Below are 17,463 nucleotides of genomic sequence, written 5' to 3'. Positions count from 1 at the left end.
AAGTAACAATTGCAGTGCCACGGAAAGGTTTGAGAAATTTTTTTTTTTTTTAAATGTGCATAGAACAACATATGGTTCAAAACAAATCCACTTCAAACTGTTCTTATTTTTCTGCAGGTCAGAAGGATGTTCATTCTGCCAGATCCAACAGACACTTACTTCAATGTATCTGTTGCTCAGGATGCACAGTGAGTTAAGCAGTATGGGTTTTCTAAAACTAGCAAAGTATCTTGGTCAGACCTTTTATAGGATGCATGCAAATTCAAGAACAACCTGGCTTTGACTGATTCTTTCTATCCTGGGCTTTACTCTAAGTTTTGGAAGTTTTTTTCTTAGCCTCTCCCCCCTGCCAGAACAGCTTCATCTGCTTTTTACTTTCCTCCTTTCACTCTGTAGCATTGTCTTCTCTAGGACTGTTTACTTAAAAGAGCCAAGGGTTCAGGCTTTTTCATCATTCACTCATCTTAAAAGCTACCTAGACAGAAAATCTATTTTCAGTTGGATATTTTGTTTGTTTTACTGTGTGCTTGCTTAGCACCAGAAAGGAGGAAATTAGAGAGGATTTTTAAAAATGTGCATATGCTGGGTAGTCATTTCTTTTTTAAGGTGCTTATCTGTTGTTTTAGATGATGGTTACCAAACTGATTTGCAGTCACCAAAGGTCCAAGAGAGTGTTGCAAACGTGTAGGGTGAAGAACTGTTGGTAGATTGGTATCAGGATTTTGAGAATAGATGGGTCAAGCAGCATGTGGCTTTGGGTTGTTTCAAGCTTATACAGGCAGGTGGACAGCTAACTTCCCTTAACTCCTGCCAATACCTCAGTTTCTTCTGAGAATGTCTCCAAATGCATATGAAATCATCCATATTCCTTCTGCACTCACTCTGAAGAAACTGAGCTTTCATCAGCTCTGTTTTACACAGTAGCCAAAAGGGAATGAGAACAGGAAAGGGGAATTGGATTTACCAATAGTGTTTTTAACTTATGTGCAAGCTTGTGGTCTTTTCAAATTTTAGCCTTGTACTATCCAGATAATGTTCTTATGTCTTTGTATGCAGTTGTCAGAAGTCTTTATATCAGCCCCAGCCTGTATATATTTTCCAATTAACAGAGAAGTGAAGCAGCTGAGATGAAATTCTTTGTGGGAAAGCATGTATTATTGAAAACAACACCCTACCACCAAGTGGCCGGAGGGGTGTGACTGGGTAAAGCCCTTGTGATGAAAAGGCTGCTCTTGGTGCAGCCTCAGGTGAACCAGCTCCTTCCCAGGGCACAGCAGGGGCCCAGGGTGCTGGGGAAAACACCTTGGCCAGCCCCGGGCTTCACTGAAATAGCAGGAGTCTGAGTGGCATGGAAGGGGAAGGACTGTTACACCACAGTCCAAGGTATTTGGTTGGGTGGTGTTTGAGACAGAGTCGTTATGGAGTGCAGTGTCTAGGTTTTATGTTCATTAAATGTAAGTTAATTAAGCCCAATTGCTTCTTGGCTTGCCCTGGCGCATCACCTCGTGTCCAGAATGGATGTTGCTTGCAGCAAATGTTTCTGCTTCTGGAACCTGTCTCTGTGTGTCTGGGCATATTTTAGATGTACCACTTACTTTTAATTGCATTTTAAAGCATTACAAGGGAAAAGGGCTCATATTCCAGGCCTCATTTGGGTGACAATTTAATTAATATATGTGAGAAGGGAGCTAAATTAGTCACTGGCAAACTATTGAGGGCTTCCTTGTAGAGGAAAAAGCTGCTTACTGATGTGTGGGTGATGAAGGTACAAGGGATGTGTTGCACACTGTCCAGAATGGGTGGTGGAAAGTGACCATTTTTCTGTCCTAATTCACAAAAAATTTATGTGTTTTCTAATGTAGCAATCTTCCTCAAGTTAGCTGGAACATACGTCCCAGGTACAAGGAGTCTGTAGCAGGGAGATGAATTATTAGGTAAGGAAAATCCTTTGGCAACCAAGATCCTGTTCTCTAAAGTATCTGGCACTGAGAAGTCTCTTGACTTGAATGGGGTTTGAGTTCTTGTCGTGGTTTGAACCCAGCTGGCAGCCAAACACCATGTAGCCGCTCACTCACCTCCCCCCGCCCCGGGGCGTGGGGGAGGGATTTGCAGGGGTAAAGGGAGACTCATAGGTTGGGATAAACTGAATTTAATAATTGTAATAAAATAAAATAATAACAATAATAGAAAGTACAGATGGGCAATGCACAATGTGATTGGTCACCACCCGCTAACTGATACCCAGCCTGTTTCTCTCTAGCGATCCCAAAATACCAAGATCCTGCAATTGCAATCCCATAAGCAAGAGAGAACCCCCTCCTTCCCAGCCACCCCTCCTTTATGTACTGAGCATGACGCTCCATGATATGGAATATTTCACTGGCCAATTTGGGCCTGGTGCTCTGGCCGTGCTCCCTCCCAACTGCTTGTGTACCTGCGCACGGGCAGGACACGGGGAGTTGGAAAGTCCTTGATCTCCCAGCAACAGCTGAAAATATCAGTGTGTTATCAGCATTCTTCTCATACCAAATCCCATACAGAATCCAAAGCACAGCACTATTCTAGCTACTAAGAAGAAAAAATAACTCTATCCCAGCTAAAACCAGGACAGTTCTTAAGTACTTTGGCTTGTTAATTCCTTATCTTGAACATTTTACCTGGTTATCCTTTTAAATCATTCTTTCACTCTTGTTCCTTCTAAAAGCTGTTAATACCAGTCCAAAATGCCTGAAACTCCTCTGTCAATAGCTGTTACCAGTGGGGCTGAAGATAGCCCACGCATGGCAGGTCACAGGGGGAGACTGGCATGTCCTTAGTGCTACCTGGCTGGTGTCACAAAGCCTTAAAGCAGGTCTCCAGCATTTCCTTTGCTGTCACTGTCTGTATTCATGCATCCCTCTAGGCTGACATTCGCCAAGTACCGAATTTCCTCAGGAATTTCAGTCCTCTGAGCTTGGGACTTGCTGAACAGATTCTGCCTCTTTCAGCACAGCTGGGCACCCACATAACTGTCTTTTGTTTCTGGGTAAGAGTGGAAATACACTCCAGCACACTGTGGTCATGTCCTCATCCTCATAAGATTAGGAAAAGCGTGATGATGCAGTTTTCCTGAGAGAACAAACATCTCTATGCCTTTAAGCTTGCTTCAGTAACTCTGTGAATCTTCCTGTTGCAGAGAGGAAAAAAAAATAAGTCTGGAGTCTATTGCACATTTATGATGCTTAGCAGATAAGAGAACCAAAGGCATGCAAGTGCTTGAATAAAAATTTTTTTCATTTTGATCCCTAGTTTCTTCATTCCATCAGTGATTAGAGAGATAAGAAAGTATTTGGCTGAGCTCTGTTAGCAATGGAGTTAACTTGGCTCTCAGTTAATAAATTTGTATCCCAAGGTCTTCAGCAGGTACGTAGAAATTGCTGTATTTTTTAGCTTTCCTTCACAGTCTCTATTTTCTTCTTGTTCCGATGCATTAGCCTAGCTTTTTTTTTTTTTTTTTTTTTTTTAAAAAAAAAAAAAAGTGAGAGTCTGTTCCTTGCTGTGCATATACATCAGTGAAGATGGGACTGTTGGACAGTTTACTGTTTTGGCCCTGCATTCAGCATGGGTTTTGCCATTGTTGAGACCTGCCCGTCTTGTCAGCTGGGCTTTACCAGCTGCAGGGATTGCTGTGCTAAGAGGCAAGTAGGTTTTAAAGTACAGTTAAGGCTTGAGATTAATAGAATTTACTTGTGCAGTGGTGGCTATGCTGCAGTTTCCTAGGAGACTAAGCTATGTGTTGTAATGACAGTGTTTTGCAAGGAACTCCTAGAAAATAAGCTAAAGACACTGTAAAAAGGATTCAGGTCTTCATGAGTATCTCTGCCATTAATGCTCTGTTCTCCTGTTACCAAAAAAAAAAAAAATTAAAAATTCAATGCATTTTTAAATCCTCCACTTAGACTTTGAGACTGGTAGAACAGATATTTTTGACACTACCCTTCTTCTATCTTTTCTGAAAGCTTCCTGATTGCCACTTTTATTTTTTTCCCTCCAAATCCCTGTGTAATAGCAACAGTAGAGGAAAAAAGGCATAGCTATTCCCAGAGAGAAAGCACTTGCTTCTGTGTAGTAGTAGTGAGGCTGCTTTTTCCTTCGTAAGTGCTTCAGAGATCTCCTGGGGACACTCAGAAACCTTTTAACTTGGAATCAGCTCTGCTTCTGTATCATTATATATGTTGTTTCTTTGGAACTGGCTCTGCTTCTGTATTGTTATATATGTTGTTTCTTTTTACTTGTTTTGATGAGTTATATTTAAGAGCAGTTTTCTGGCTGAGCTTATTTGGGCCTGCTGCTGCAACCTAAATAACCCCCACTGTAGGAGTCCCTAAAGGCAGAATTTGTCCTGCATGCCTGATTGTGCTGTTTTTGGACAAAGTCCCTGGGGCCAAATTAAAATCATAGTGGAAGGAGCATATCCCCCACCCTGGCACAGCTCTTGGTCCCATCCCCTTACCCTCCTTCAAGAATCCATCCAGAACCCCCTCTCTGCAAAATCATCGTGAAGATTCAAAGAGGGGTTTCAGCCTGCGACAACCTTCTCTGTATAACACAGAGTCATGAAGAAGCATGTCAGAGTTAAGATGTTGTAACTGTCATGGAATCTGATGAGAAGCAAAGATTTTTTTGGTTTCCTGTGAAACAACAAATTAGTGAAATCTTTCATTCCCTCCGCTTTCAGCACTGTTAATTTATTTGCTATATGCCTGGTGTGTTTTTTTTTTTTTCTTGTTTGCATTCAATGAACTTCAGAGTTAATTTTTATCTTCTGACTAGTGTTGAGCTGTGTGACATTTTCCATCTTGACGTTTTTGCACTGTTTTTATTCAATCCCGTTGTCGCTCCTTCTGAAAGCTTGTTAGCTGCTGCTGTTGGCGGGGGATAGAGGGTGGCAGTCCTGCCCTTCCTGGTCCTGCCCAGAAAAATGTCCTTGTGTCGCCTCTGTGTCTGCCTGGGATCCAAGGTGAGGCGGGTTGGAGGCAAACCTGTGTTGGGACCGTTCCGTGAGAGCCCTGTTTCAAAGGCTGAATGTGCTTCGTGACAGAAGTCACCTGCATCTCCAGTGACCTTAAACAGGGGAGTCACACGCTGCCTCTCCTCTGTCTCTGTGCCAGCGACTGGGCAAGGATAATTTTGGCTCTTTATGGGATTGTAAAGCTTTTGCCTAGATTTCTGACTGATGTTTTAGGAGGAATCCTTTGCCAAGTGCGTAGTTGCACGGACTAAAATAGAACAGACTTTGAACTTTAAAAACAAATTAAGCATAGGCTCCTGCCTTTCTCCTTTGGGGCTTTTTATAGGGAATACGTAGAATAGTTTCTTTCTCAAATAAATAACATTTGAACTATTCTTTTGTAAAATGAAAATGCAAGGAGTCATTAAATAACACTTCTTATTGTACCCCACAGGACATCCTGGGGTTTTCATATGCCTTAGTGTTGCCCGAGGAGCCGAGCGACAGCCGCTTGCTGGCGGTGGCTGTTTGGCAGCCAGCGTGTGATGCCAGCCCAGCGCCTGTGGGCATCTTCTCCCCGTTTCTGAATCAACATTGTGTCACGGCTGACCTCTGAAAAGCATTTCCTTTTGATGAGGAGACATGGCGCTTACTGTATCGAAGCTGTACACAGACACGAGAGTCCATGCCATCATTACTGTAAAAAGCACTGAAGCGCTCCACTGCAAAATTTAACAGTTAATCGTGCCGTACATTGGGGCGATTATCTTTGTTCTTCTCTTCCTGCTTCAATGATTTTATTAACAGCAAAAATTTTCAAAACCATTCCAGTGTTGCAGTTCACAGATGTGTAATATCTGTTACCCTCCCATCTGGACAATGAGCTGTCACAGGCAAAAAATTTATTAAACCTTGGATTTGTTTCTTTTAGGAGCGTCTGCTTCATATTCTGCTAGTAGTAATATACACATGAATAGAAACTATTGTATTATCTAGAAGGCTGACACTACAAATCCCAGTTTGAAATGTCTTCACAGAGGATTTTTAAAAAGATGCTGTCCGCAATATCTTAATTTATGTAGGATCTTATTTCTTGAAACATAAGTCCTTTATCTTATGTATCTGGGAAGTGGCCTCCTCCTTCCTTGAGCTGTGCGTGACATTTCCCTGGCTCCCATTCTGGTCCCCAGCCCAGCTGTAAGTATGGGGTCATTCACTTCTCTCTTTATCATAGTCACCCAGAACTGTTCTTGAAAAGTGTCTTGCAGATACGAAACAAAAGCTCGTGTGAAGATGGGAATGAATTATCAGATGACTTTAAGGATCACAGAGGGGTGTTCGGCAGTTAAAGGCAGCAACATCAGAAAGCCAGTAGGTTCAACTCAGACAAGCATGTTATTTGTCAGTTTAGAACAACATCAGCTGTAGATGACTTAAAATAGGACTGGACTGACGAATGAGTTCTGGGTGGCCTGAAAAGCTATTGGTTGTGTAACTAAAAAGAGCTTGTGTTTGGTTTGTGTTTGTAAGCTGTGTTGTGTATGGTCTCTCAAAAGATCTCCAGCTCTTCTCAGTAGTGTACAGCTTGGACATGGGCAAGCCAAACTGCAAATTTGGCCTGGTACCGAGAGAAGTCTTTTATAGTGCCTCTCTGCATCAGTTCAATCACTATTTTCTCAAAAAATTAACTACTTGAGAACATTTTTTGAATACTTTTGGACTCTTAACATGCTAAAGCATGTTCCTGCTCAGTCTCAGAAAAGCTCCCTGCTTGTTTGTGGTATGTACAAAGCAGGAACCAAGCCCTGCAGTAGCATTAACTTGTGCTGGATGCAGTGTGTCAGAAAAGGAATTTAAACTATTTATGTGCCTTATGGCTGACTTTTGAGTTTCTCTTCGGCAAGCTCAGCTTTTTTGAGCCTGGTGCAATCATAATGGAGCTTTGATACTTCCACATATGAGTCTTCTCCTTTAAGAAAAAAAATAAAAATAGCGTTAAGCCTTTTCCTGTATTTGGCTTTTCCAGGAAGTTTAGCACATTTGTATCTTTTGCTTGCATTTCCTATTGCGTTGCCTTTTTGAACACTGAAATTGTTGAACTGATCGCCTGAAGCCCAGACTCCTTAGAGTTTAGCAGGAAGCTGCTCTGCTTTTCTAAGATTGCTTACTTGAGACTTCCCACGTGCATGCTCTTTGTGCTGTTTCCATAATAGAAAACTTTTCCTTATTCACAGAACTAGATAAAATATAATGTGAATTTATTTCTTAGAGCCATATATTTTTGATAACTGATATCATAGCTAGGAAAAACGTGGCAGATCTACCCAACCTGTAAATCAATAAAGTATTTATACAATATGAGAAGAAAAGTGTAATGACTCAAACTGAGACAAGGGAAACAGAAAAGCTGTCAGACTGGAAGAAGTTTTACCAGAGAATTCTTCACATTGAGGTCGGTATACCTATGCTGTTTATATTTGCAGTAGTGATGGTAGCACAAGAATTAGGCATATAATAAACTTACAGAAGCAGTAAGAAGGATTATGCAAGAATGTCTCCTAGTTAACACTTGGAGTTAAAAAAAACAAGATGGGGTGGGAAGTAAATGTCATTGTATTTTGTGCAAGGTTCTGAATTTGTAAGAAAGCACTGTAAGAGCTCATCTGTTCAAAGTGATGAAGGAGGATTGCTGGAGTTTTAGCTGAACACAGGATAAACAGGAGCCAAGAATAAGATGTGGCTGTCAGAAAATGCAATCCTAGGAAGTTTTGGACAATATTTTTTTACTATAGACACATAACAAGCAATGGCATTGCACTGAATTTTGTTAATTCTTATATATATATATGTATATAAAATAACAAACTCAATCTGGTATAGAGGAGATTTTGTTAAAGTGGAAATCTTGTGGAAGCTGGCTTGTTTGTAATTGTTAAAAGAAGTCATAGGGCAAAGCATAGGGGGGAGAACTAAGTGAAAGGGTGATGTTGGCTGAAGGGTAATTAGGTAAAAACTGTTGGTCCAGATATTAGGAAAAATTGCAAACCCTCATTGGAGTAAGATTCTGAAGCATTAACATTAGTGAGGATAGGAACTGGAAATGGCTTTTAGGATAAAGCTTGAGTGTTCCCCAAAGAGATGCTACAGGATGGTTGCCTGCAAGAGGGGAAGGCTGGACTGACTGAAACAGGCTTCTTCCAATTCTCTGGTACAACTACAACTGAACGCTGAGCTGGGTTTCACTTGCGCTCTTCTAGAGACGTCAGTGCAGGGGGGGCATGTGAAGTAGCCCGCAGAGATTGCCTTTTGGCTCATTTCCCCATCCCAGTTGTCAACACATTGCAGTACTGTGTGTCATGCAAGGAGATTATCTAACCTCATCGGCGCTCTGACTTTCGCTGGTTTAACTGAAAGATTAATTTCTGAGATAACACTGTTTATAATTTGCTTAATACTGTTCTCTGCTTCAGAATATCTGATTTATCCGGCTTGGAGGCAGGAGTGATATTTCCTATTGAACAACCAAGCTGATATGATCTGTGTTAACATCATTGCAGTGCAAGAAAGGAGTTAAATGATTAGGCTCTTAAGTTATTGCTAAATTCTGCTTGCTTGCTTTTGGTTTGCTTAATAAAGTGTATGTTGTACCAATGTGCCCCAGCATCCTGGGCTGGACATTCAATTACTTCTGACAATAAAAGCTGATAATCTCATGGCCAGTGATGTGAGCAACACTTCCCTTTTCAGTTTAACAGAAATTGCTCAACAGTTACAGCACCTTCCTCCCCTTTCACGTGCAGTTCAGCAGCACACACATGCCTGGGCAGAAACAGCATTTCGTGAGAGCCATGGCATAAGGGAAACCTTGTCAGCTCTAGCTGACCATTCAGATCTAATCCAAGTCACCAGGAAAACAGCAACTGCTGTTACCTCAGGGCTTACTGTAGGGCTTCTGCAGTTGGACTACATGATTCAAACCCAGTTCCTAGTCAGTAAAAGCATAATCCACAAAGGAACTCTCACAGGTGCCATTATTTGATGTACTTCAGTGAGCCAAAAAATACAGGCTTAGCAAAACATAGAGTCTGAATTCAGCTTTCAAGGAGGGGTAACCCAAAGGCTAGAACTTTGGGTACTTTGATTAATTCCTCCTTACCTCTGTTGAAGGAGAAAGGCTTGACTTTACTGCCCCTTTTGTAAAGGTGGAAGGAAGAGTGGCATATGTAAAATAAATCATTTAGGGAAATCTCAAAGCTAAGTGGGATGACATTCTGAGGCCAGCAAAGTTTATGCTGCTTCAGCCTGCATCTAAGTTTTCCATGTCTGTGATGTGCTCCTCAAAGCGCAAAGTTCTCTGGAAAACATACAGCAGGAATGCAGACCTGTATTCCAAGATTGTTAGTAGGTGTGGTTATGCATGCTCTCTTTAAAAACAAGTATGTACCTTCTTCGTGGCTGAAGAGAACACACTTAAAAGATGTAATTTAAGAAATTCGCTTCCAAATAACTTATTAGACATGCAACGCTATGTCAATATAGGCAATGTTATTGCAGGGTGATCAGTGATCTCCCACGGGGCAAAGTCCACTACCACAGAGGCTGTTCATGAAGGCAGCACACATTATTTACTTTCCATTAGTACCTGCAAACCATTATGCATCTGATGCTATAAAATCCTGCTGTAAGAAATCATATCTGTTTCTGAAGGCTTATATGTAAGGAAATGAAAAAAGACAGAGGGTTGAAAACAGTATTTTGCTTGTGGAGATACAGAGTGGTCATAGTCAGGAACTCAGAGGAGTCTACCGGAGAGCTGGGAACAGAGCATCTCCCTCCCGACTCCCAGTTTACTGCTTCACCATGTTAGTATCCCACTCCCACTTTTGCTGGAGGCCCACACTTCAGAAGCTCATTTCTGAATCTGTGAAAATGTAGGTAACCAGCCTGAACTCAGCAGAGTAATAAATTATTGGTCTCCGTTCCAGTAAGAATAAATGTTTCTACTGAAATAAAAGAATAAATTATGACAGAGGGTGTGATATGAAGTGAAAAGAAGTTGGCCACAACAGATTGAAGAAACAGGTAAACCTTTACTACCTTTCATTTGTCACAGCTTAGCGTTCTGATTTAAAAAATCTTCAGAACTGCGGCTGCAGCACTGTGAGCTGTGCTGTATTACCTTTTCGGGGAGTCCAGATGCTGTGATGGAAATAGCATAGATAGCTTTCCAGGAGCTTGAGGACTTCACCTGATTTGACTGTATGTTTGTATAAATGCGAAACTAAATGACATCATCTATGTGAATCTAATCATATCTGTTGTCACTGCTGTATCTCGGGGAATGCTATGAGAAACACAATGTACCAAGTATGGCTGGGAGGATTTCTTGTCTTCAAAGTGAAACAGCTATACCAGACACACACACAAATTTGCATTTCTATGGCTGTTGTGAAATGAGACAGATGTTGCCAAGCTGTTTCTAACAATACTTATTTTCTTAGTGTTTGCTATTTACTAACTGGAGAAGGTGTTATAACAAGTATTTCTTGCTCCACCGGAAAATTTTTACCTCACTTAAAATTATTAATAAAAATCCTAGGCCTAAAGAACAACATATTTATCCTAGCCCCTGTTTCATATGGGTTGGGGTTTTTTTCCAAAACACACTTTTCCAGGAGGACTCTGTTGCCCAGTGATCCAGTCCCCTGGTAAATCAGTGCTTCTGGGAGGGAGGCAACCTACTGTTTAAAGCTGCAGCTTTTCAGCTGACAGAGGACTTAGGGCAGCGACCAGCAGGTCAAGCATCAGCGCTTAACCAGGGACGGACAGGGTAGCCCCAGCCACGCCAGGACCCCCCGTGACAGAGGGACCCACGCGGGGTGTGGGTTCCACCACGGGGTTTCACCCTCTCTGGCTTTGTTTCAGCTCCAGCTTATTTGCGGCTCCAGTTCATCTGCAGCTCCAGCTCGTGCTTGTTCAGATGGCCCTGCCTTTTGACAGGGTTGTAGAGAGATCACCTTCATAACTTGCATATGAACTATCATAATTGTGCGTTGTCTAAATACAGACTAATGACTATTCCAGCTGTTGTACGCACCTTGAATAGAGTTGGACACATGAAGATGGTGTGAAAAGTGCCTTTTTCCCCCCTGAGACTCTCAACCTGGTTTCATTCAGCCTGGTGCATGCCGCCCTCCCAATTTTTTGGGGACCAACACAACCGGACCCCCATCTCCGGCTGGGGCCCACCCCCCGCTCAGCCCCAGCGCCCTCCCACCCCCCCGCACCACTGGCCAGCCTGGCCCCTGGGTTTGGCCCCAGAACCAGCCCCGCTCGACCTCCGTTTCTGAGCCCAAACACGCAGGACCCGGTCTCCGCTCCAACCCCCCAGCCCAGCCCCAAAAGCCCGCTGCCCAGCCCCAAAAATGCAGGATTTGGGCTCCGTTTCCAAGCCCGGGAAATGCCCAATGGGGTCTGCACTGCGGAGCCCCAAAACTGGCCGCAGGAGCCGGGGCTCGAGTCCCAAACACCCGGCTGAGCCCAAATCTGCTCAGCCTCTCCCCAAGGCCCCACGTTGTGCCACTGCGGCTCGGGGCTGGGGGGGAGCGGGGGCAGCCACGGCACACGTGGGGTGAAGGCTGGGAGCAGCGCAGGGCTTGGGCTCTGTTTTCCAAGCCCCCCCAAACTGGCCAAATGAGCCTGGTTTCAAGCCCCTCCAAGAATGCAACACTTAATCTCTGTTTCTGCGTCCCCAAAACACCGGATTTAGCCTCAGTTTCTGGGCCCTAAACATGGCCAAATGACCCTGGTTCCAAGCCCCAACAATGCAGGACTTAGTCTCTGTTTTTCAAGTCCCCCAAAATGCAGGACGGACTTACTCTCTGAGCCCTAAACATCATCAGTTTGGAAACTGGAGAAGCCTTACAAGTTGCAATAAGAAGACTGAAGAGCGGATGGAAAGAAAAGGTAAATTCAATTAAAACCTCATCTAAGTCAACTTCATCATTTTTAAGACAGTGAAGAGAGGTGGGCAATTTCCATCCTACTGCTGTGAGATACCACTTCTGTGCCATTGAGATTTCTGACACCGTACACCGTTAGCTCTGATCCTCTGAACCTTTACAGAGTAGCTCAACCCATTATGTAGAGACCATTAGTCTCCCTGAGCTCTGGGCCCACTTTCCCTAAGGAGGTTTTACATACATAAACAGAGATGCCTGCAAGCTTCTTTAATAGTACACAATTGGGAAGTGGCTTTCTAGGAATTGGGGTCTTTTCATTCATTTTTGTAGGCTCAGCATAGGGCTTATAGCAAATACAGCTAGACCATGAGTACATATGTGATGCTGCCTGTAAGACTGCCTTCGGCTGCGATGACCCTTCTTTACTACAGACCTGTTAGCAGCAAACTTCAGACCAACTTCTACAGAAAGCGAGAGCTTGGGCCAATCTGGGTGTATAGGACTGAATCATATTATCCACGCTGGGGGGAATAGAAAGCCTCATTCAAGATTTGCTTTTTAAAGAGAAAAGTCATGGTGTTACAATAGAAGAGCTGAAGAGCAGAGGGTAAATTGCCCTCCCCATGAAGCAGCATCGCAGCCCCTCGAGCGCGACACGACAGAAGGACTGCTCAGCATGGTGGGGGGAGGCAGCACCTTGGAAGAAGCTGCAAAGTTCTGATGTTCTTTGACCACTTTAAAGCACGGCCTCTGCTTTTCACGTGCTACTTTCTGAGGCTCCGTGCCTTAGCCATGCCTTCACCCAGCAGCAGGTTTACTTTTCCGACAGCATTTGAAGTGGGGAGAGAATAACTGCAGTTTTAATAACGAACGCTTGCAGATGTGTCTTTAATTTTAGTGAACGCTCTGTTCCTCCCTCCTTTCCTTGCTTTCCCAGGTAACTTGGTCCACATCTCCTACTAAATTACCTTTCATTCTTTGCCACTGTATTCTGATTAACTTTTTCCCTGTCACTCACACTTCCTTGGTAGATTAGATAAAGTCTGTTGGTGTGCAATATGTTTTACTGTTTGTTTTATGATACTAATAATGAAACTGCCTTGGGTTTTTTTCCCCAGTTTTCCTGGAAAATAGCATGTAAATATGGTCACTTACAATCTTTGCAGTCTCTTTTTTTTTTTTTTTTCTCTAGCCATTTAACTACTGAAAGCAGCATTCCTCTATTTGACATATATTGTATGGCCATTTCCTCTCTTCCTCTGCTTTCCTCTCTCCTCTAGCTCCAGCTCCATGTAAATACTGATAATAAAGAGAACACAACACCTGGGTATTTCAGCATGCCAGTATTACAGCTACTCCCCAAGGAGTAAATGAGGGCTCCCTTTATGCTCCTCTAACTTTTTTTGCCAGGGGAGGTTGTTTGTGGGTGAGAACAGAAGCACAGAGACATCCCAGCTCAGATGACTGTGGATAACTGTACTGAATGCAAGTCTTCACAATTAGTGAAAAAGAGGGAAGCTGGATGTTTCCTAGTGTTTTGGACAGTGAGAACAAGATGCTTTGGAAAAGTTTGTTTCGTTAGCTTTTAGGAAATAAACAACTGTGGTCCTGATTCAAACATCTCTGTGTTGGTAACCACAAATTACTGATGCTCTCCAAACAATATTTCAGTTATTGCTCATATTGTTCTTTTTCCTTGACATTTTCCTATTCTGTCATTTCAAGTGTCTGCTTCAACACAGCTGTGGCTATCGGCTAACCACACACTGTTTGTCTCACAGTTACACTCCAACACAGCTGCATTCCCTTTTTTCATCAAAGGGAACAGGCAGTGTTGAGGTGTGTTTGGCATCAGGCAATATCCAGGGGAAAAAAATCTGCATAGGGGAATATCTGCTGCTCAGCTCCACCAGAATTGAAAATGCAGTGGTAACTCATAAGTTCAATATATATACACATATATGAGGTAAAAGCAAATATATGCCAGGCTAGTTTTTAAACTAGCAGATCCGCTTTATGCTGCTCTTGGTCTTACTATCCACTACACGCGGGGTGAGGGAAACAGTGAGTTTGTGCAACCTATGTACTTGTATGCTGAGGCATATCACTTAATACCATATTTGTAAAGGTATTTAGAGGCAGTTAACTTCTAGTGATTTTAATGAGTATGGGCACCTCAGCAGCTCTTGAAGTATCACCTTTGCCTTGTATGTGCTCAAGTTTTCTGGATGTTAAAAAAAAAAAAAAGCAACAGTGAACCATTTCCTCATAGTAACATAGGGATTGATCTATTCAGGTTTGAGATGCTGAGGTGGTTTGGTGATGGAAGGGGTGTAGGTCTCTCAGAAATATAGAACAAGGATTCCTCGTGTACCTAAATTAATCCCTTCACATCCCTGACCCCAGTCAGACATTTCTGAGCCTAACTCGTCAGCTCCAGCGTGGCTGGAAGCAATGCCAGGAGGAGAATGGAGGATCTCTTGGTGTCCCCATGTAGGTGTACAGGTCTTTCACCAACCAGGTACTACCAGCATGTCCCAGGTGACAGTGGCAGTTTCCCTTCTGGGCTGACTTGGGCTGCACTGAAATCAGCATCATCTCTCTGAACAACTCATGCTGCTCATTGGTTCCTCAGAAAGGTCATTCACGAGCTGCTTTGTTTAGTTATGTGGGACATACATCACGCTGTATGATAATCAGGGCCTTTGGCAGACTTTAAAAATGTCAAGTTTTTATATAAGTCTGTGATAAGAGCCTCAAAGCCTGTTGAATTAACAGACATTTGCCCCTGTAGCTAGGTGCCCAGTAACCCCAGCCATAGAGCTCTTTCCCACCTGGTGTTACAGTGGCATATCTGTATTTGTCACTTGTTATTTGTGGATAAAAAGGTGGCATTTCAGGAGGCACCAGGTCTCCTGTATTTAATAGGCTTAAGGTAGAGGATGGGTTCTTGGCCAAGTTCTTTCCTGTTGTACCACTTGATGGCACACTTGCATTAGCACACTGCAGGCTGAAGGCAACACAAGTCAACAAGCAAATCCTGTCCAAAATTGTTCCACTTAATTTGTTTTGCATCTTGAATGTATCTGTTTAATTGATTAAAGGAATCTAACACTGTAGTATTGAGTAGGAATAAGCGGGGCATAAAAAATACTTACACCAAGAAAACCCTGTGTTTTGCAATTTTAATCCCAGGTATTGTCTAAATAATTAATTATTTTTTCATTCTTTAAGTAAGCTTGGGAAGAAACTTGCCATTGCCTTACCAAGCCTTTTCTTCCAATGACGGCAAATGTTTCTTGCCCAGTATTTTCTTCTTTCTCTCCATCAGAAGGTTTGTAGCAGGTTTGTTCATTGCATATGCTGCTAGATTGTAAATGGAAATTAATTTATGTCCTCTTGAGTTATAAAATTATGATCCAACTTTTGTTGAAAGGAACAATCTTCAGTGGGCTGTATGAGGTTAATAAATGAGTATGAAGTGTTACCACATATGACCCTTATCTCTAGATACATCAGAGTATCTAGAGATAACATCAGAAATTGCTGCAGGTGGTTACAGGCCACAGGAAGAACCAACTTGCTGAATTTTATGACTTCATGAAGAATGTATTAAAACATTTATTAGCTCTTTATATGCAGAATCTTAATGGCAAATGTTAACGACCAGGATCAGAAGTTAAAATGTTTCAGGGCAGGAGCCTCACAAGTAAGTGTCACGGGTAGGTAGCACCTGAGATGTTTAGAAGCATATACAGTACTGATTTTCTCCCTTACCCACTGAATTGCAGCTTCAGGAAGAATAACTGCTAAACAATGATAGCAGTAAAGCCCTACAGCCTTTCTCGATTAAATTAAGTGGAAATTTAGTCCTTGAGTACTACTTCTGAAACTGGCTGAGCAGAGTAAGAGCAAGTGCCCTGGTGGGTTGGAGGATAGTTTAGGGCAGGAGAAAGACTGCTCGCTTTGCTTCGTGACCACCCTCCCTATGCCTACAGCCAAAAAGTCATGGCCACTTCTGCCCTATATCTAATGTTGACATGACAATAAAAGCAACAGATTGCAAGTCGAATCTACTCTAACAGAGGCCATGTAAGCTGGTGAATTTAGGGGAGGGCCACTGTCATCTCTACAGCCATCATTTCTCTTCTGGTTTTGCATCAGCAGTTTGTACTTCTGCCATTATTCACCTGTCTCAGCCGCATCCTCTTCATGCTTGAAGGCTATTTTGGTATTGTTAGTGTGTCCTTTCTTCCTCATTTATTTCTACCTTTTCTGCTTATCCCAGTACATTCATTTTTTATCAACACCGTCTACAAACATCTCATATTTGTTAACAGGTCTTACAAATTAGAACTTTTTGACTCTATATATTCACGCACGAAGGGGAACTGAAGTCATTTTTGGTAACAAAGGAAACATCTTTTCATTTATTTGATGTAAACTACCCAAAATGAAAGAATGAAGCAAACAAGTAAAAAGTCTTTGTCGTTTCTCAGTGAACCCAGGAGATTTTCTTCAAATGATATCTAAGAGCATTTACTTCAGCCTTCATAAAGGAGAGGAACTCTGCCTTAATGAACATTATTTGGGATAAAGATGGCATAAGAAGGACAGGTTTTCATGGAACAGCCCGAAAATCAATACAGCCTTTTAACCGCTTTCTGCAGTGCTTAGAAACAATAACCCAAATAAGTAGAAAGGGTTTCAGCCAACCTTTGCATAATGTAGCTCTTGAAGAAGTGCTGTCTCAGAGATTCTGGGCACAGATTTCTGTATTCAAATTCTTTATAGTGCTTAGAAAAACTATCTAAAACTTTGGAAAGCAGGTAGACACAGCACATGGCTGTGACCTAAGAAAACTGGGTGCATTCACCTTTGTCTGCGGTCCAAATCTTGTCCACTGATTGAATTTGTGCCATTCTCCCCATAAGGTGACCAAGCTCTTCGCAGTGCTTGGGTCTAAGCCTGAGGTTTCCTTTCTCCCTTTCATCATAATTTCTTGTGCCCGTTCCCCATTGCTTTTGGTGTATTTTGAGCAGCACTTAACCCCAGCACTCTGTGACAGGCGCTTTATCAGTGTAACAAAGCATCTCTGGTCTTGTGGGAAACAGAAGTTGTCGTCTGTCTGGAAGCAGCCAAGACATACTACGGGTTGTCATGCAGAGTCAGTGGCTGAGAAGAGAGAACTTGTCAGCCTTGCCTCGATAAGCCCATGGGTGTGAAAGACATGCCACATGCAATTTCCATTACAGAGATCACCAGGAATCCATGAGAGGCGTGAATGAGTGGAAGGAGTCAGGCATGCAGGAAATTATTCAGACCAGAAACCTTGGGCAGTTCCAGGTGTGCCTGCTTTACACAGGAATCAAGGGGATTGCAAAATTGTCTTGCAAGATCAAGAGAAGATCATCCATTACAAAGTACCTCAAGATAGCAAGGTTTCAGATTAACCTTCCTGCATTTTTTCCCCTCAAGCAAAAAAAAAGGTGTTAAATTCTCTCACCGTAT

At 42.6% G+C, this 17,463-nt stretch overlaps 1 long non-coding RNA gene across 1 annotated transcript; it reads left to right on the top strand.

Moving 5' to 3' along the window:
• The first annotated feature begins 113 nt into the window (after positions 1-113).
• Positions 114-5,918, top strand: LOC116962797. Its single transcript, XR_004407820.2, has 2 exons — positions 114-188; positions 5,445-5,918. It is a non-coding gene; the product is annotated as an uncharacterized LOC116962797 (long non-coding RNA).
• Positions 5,919-17,463: the final 11,545 nt, after the last annotated feature.

The sequence above is a fragment of the Tyto alba genome, unplaced genomic scaffold (genome assembly GCF_018691265.1).
Source record: "Tyto alba isolate M040663 unplaced genomic scaffold, T.alba_DEE_v4.0 Super-Scaffold_23, whole genome shotgun sequence".
NCBI lineage: Eukaryota > Metazoa > Chordata > Aves > Strigiformes > Tytonidae > Tyto > Tyto alba.
The sequence above is the reverse complement of the archived record's forward strand: the minus strand, read 5'-3'. Positions and strand labels throughout refer to the sequence as shown.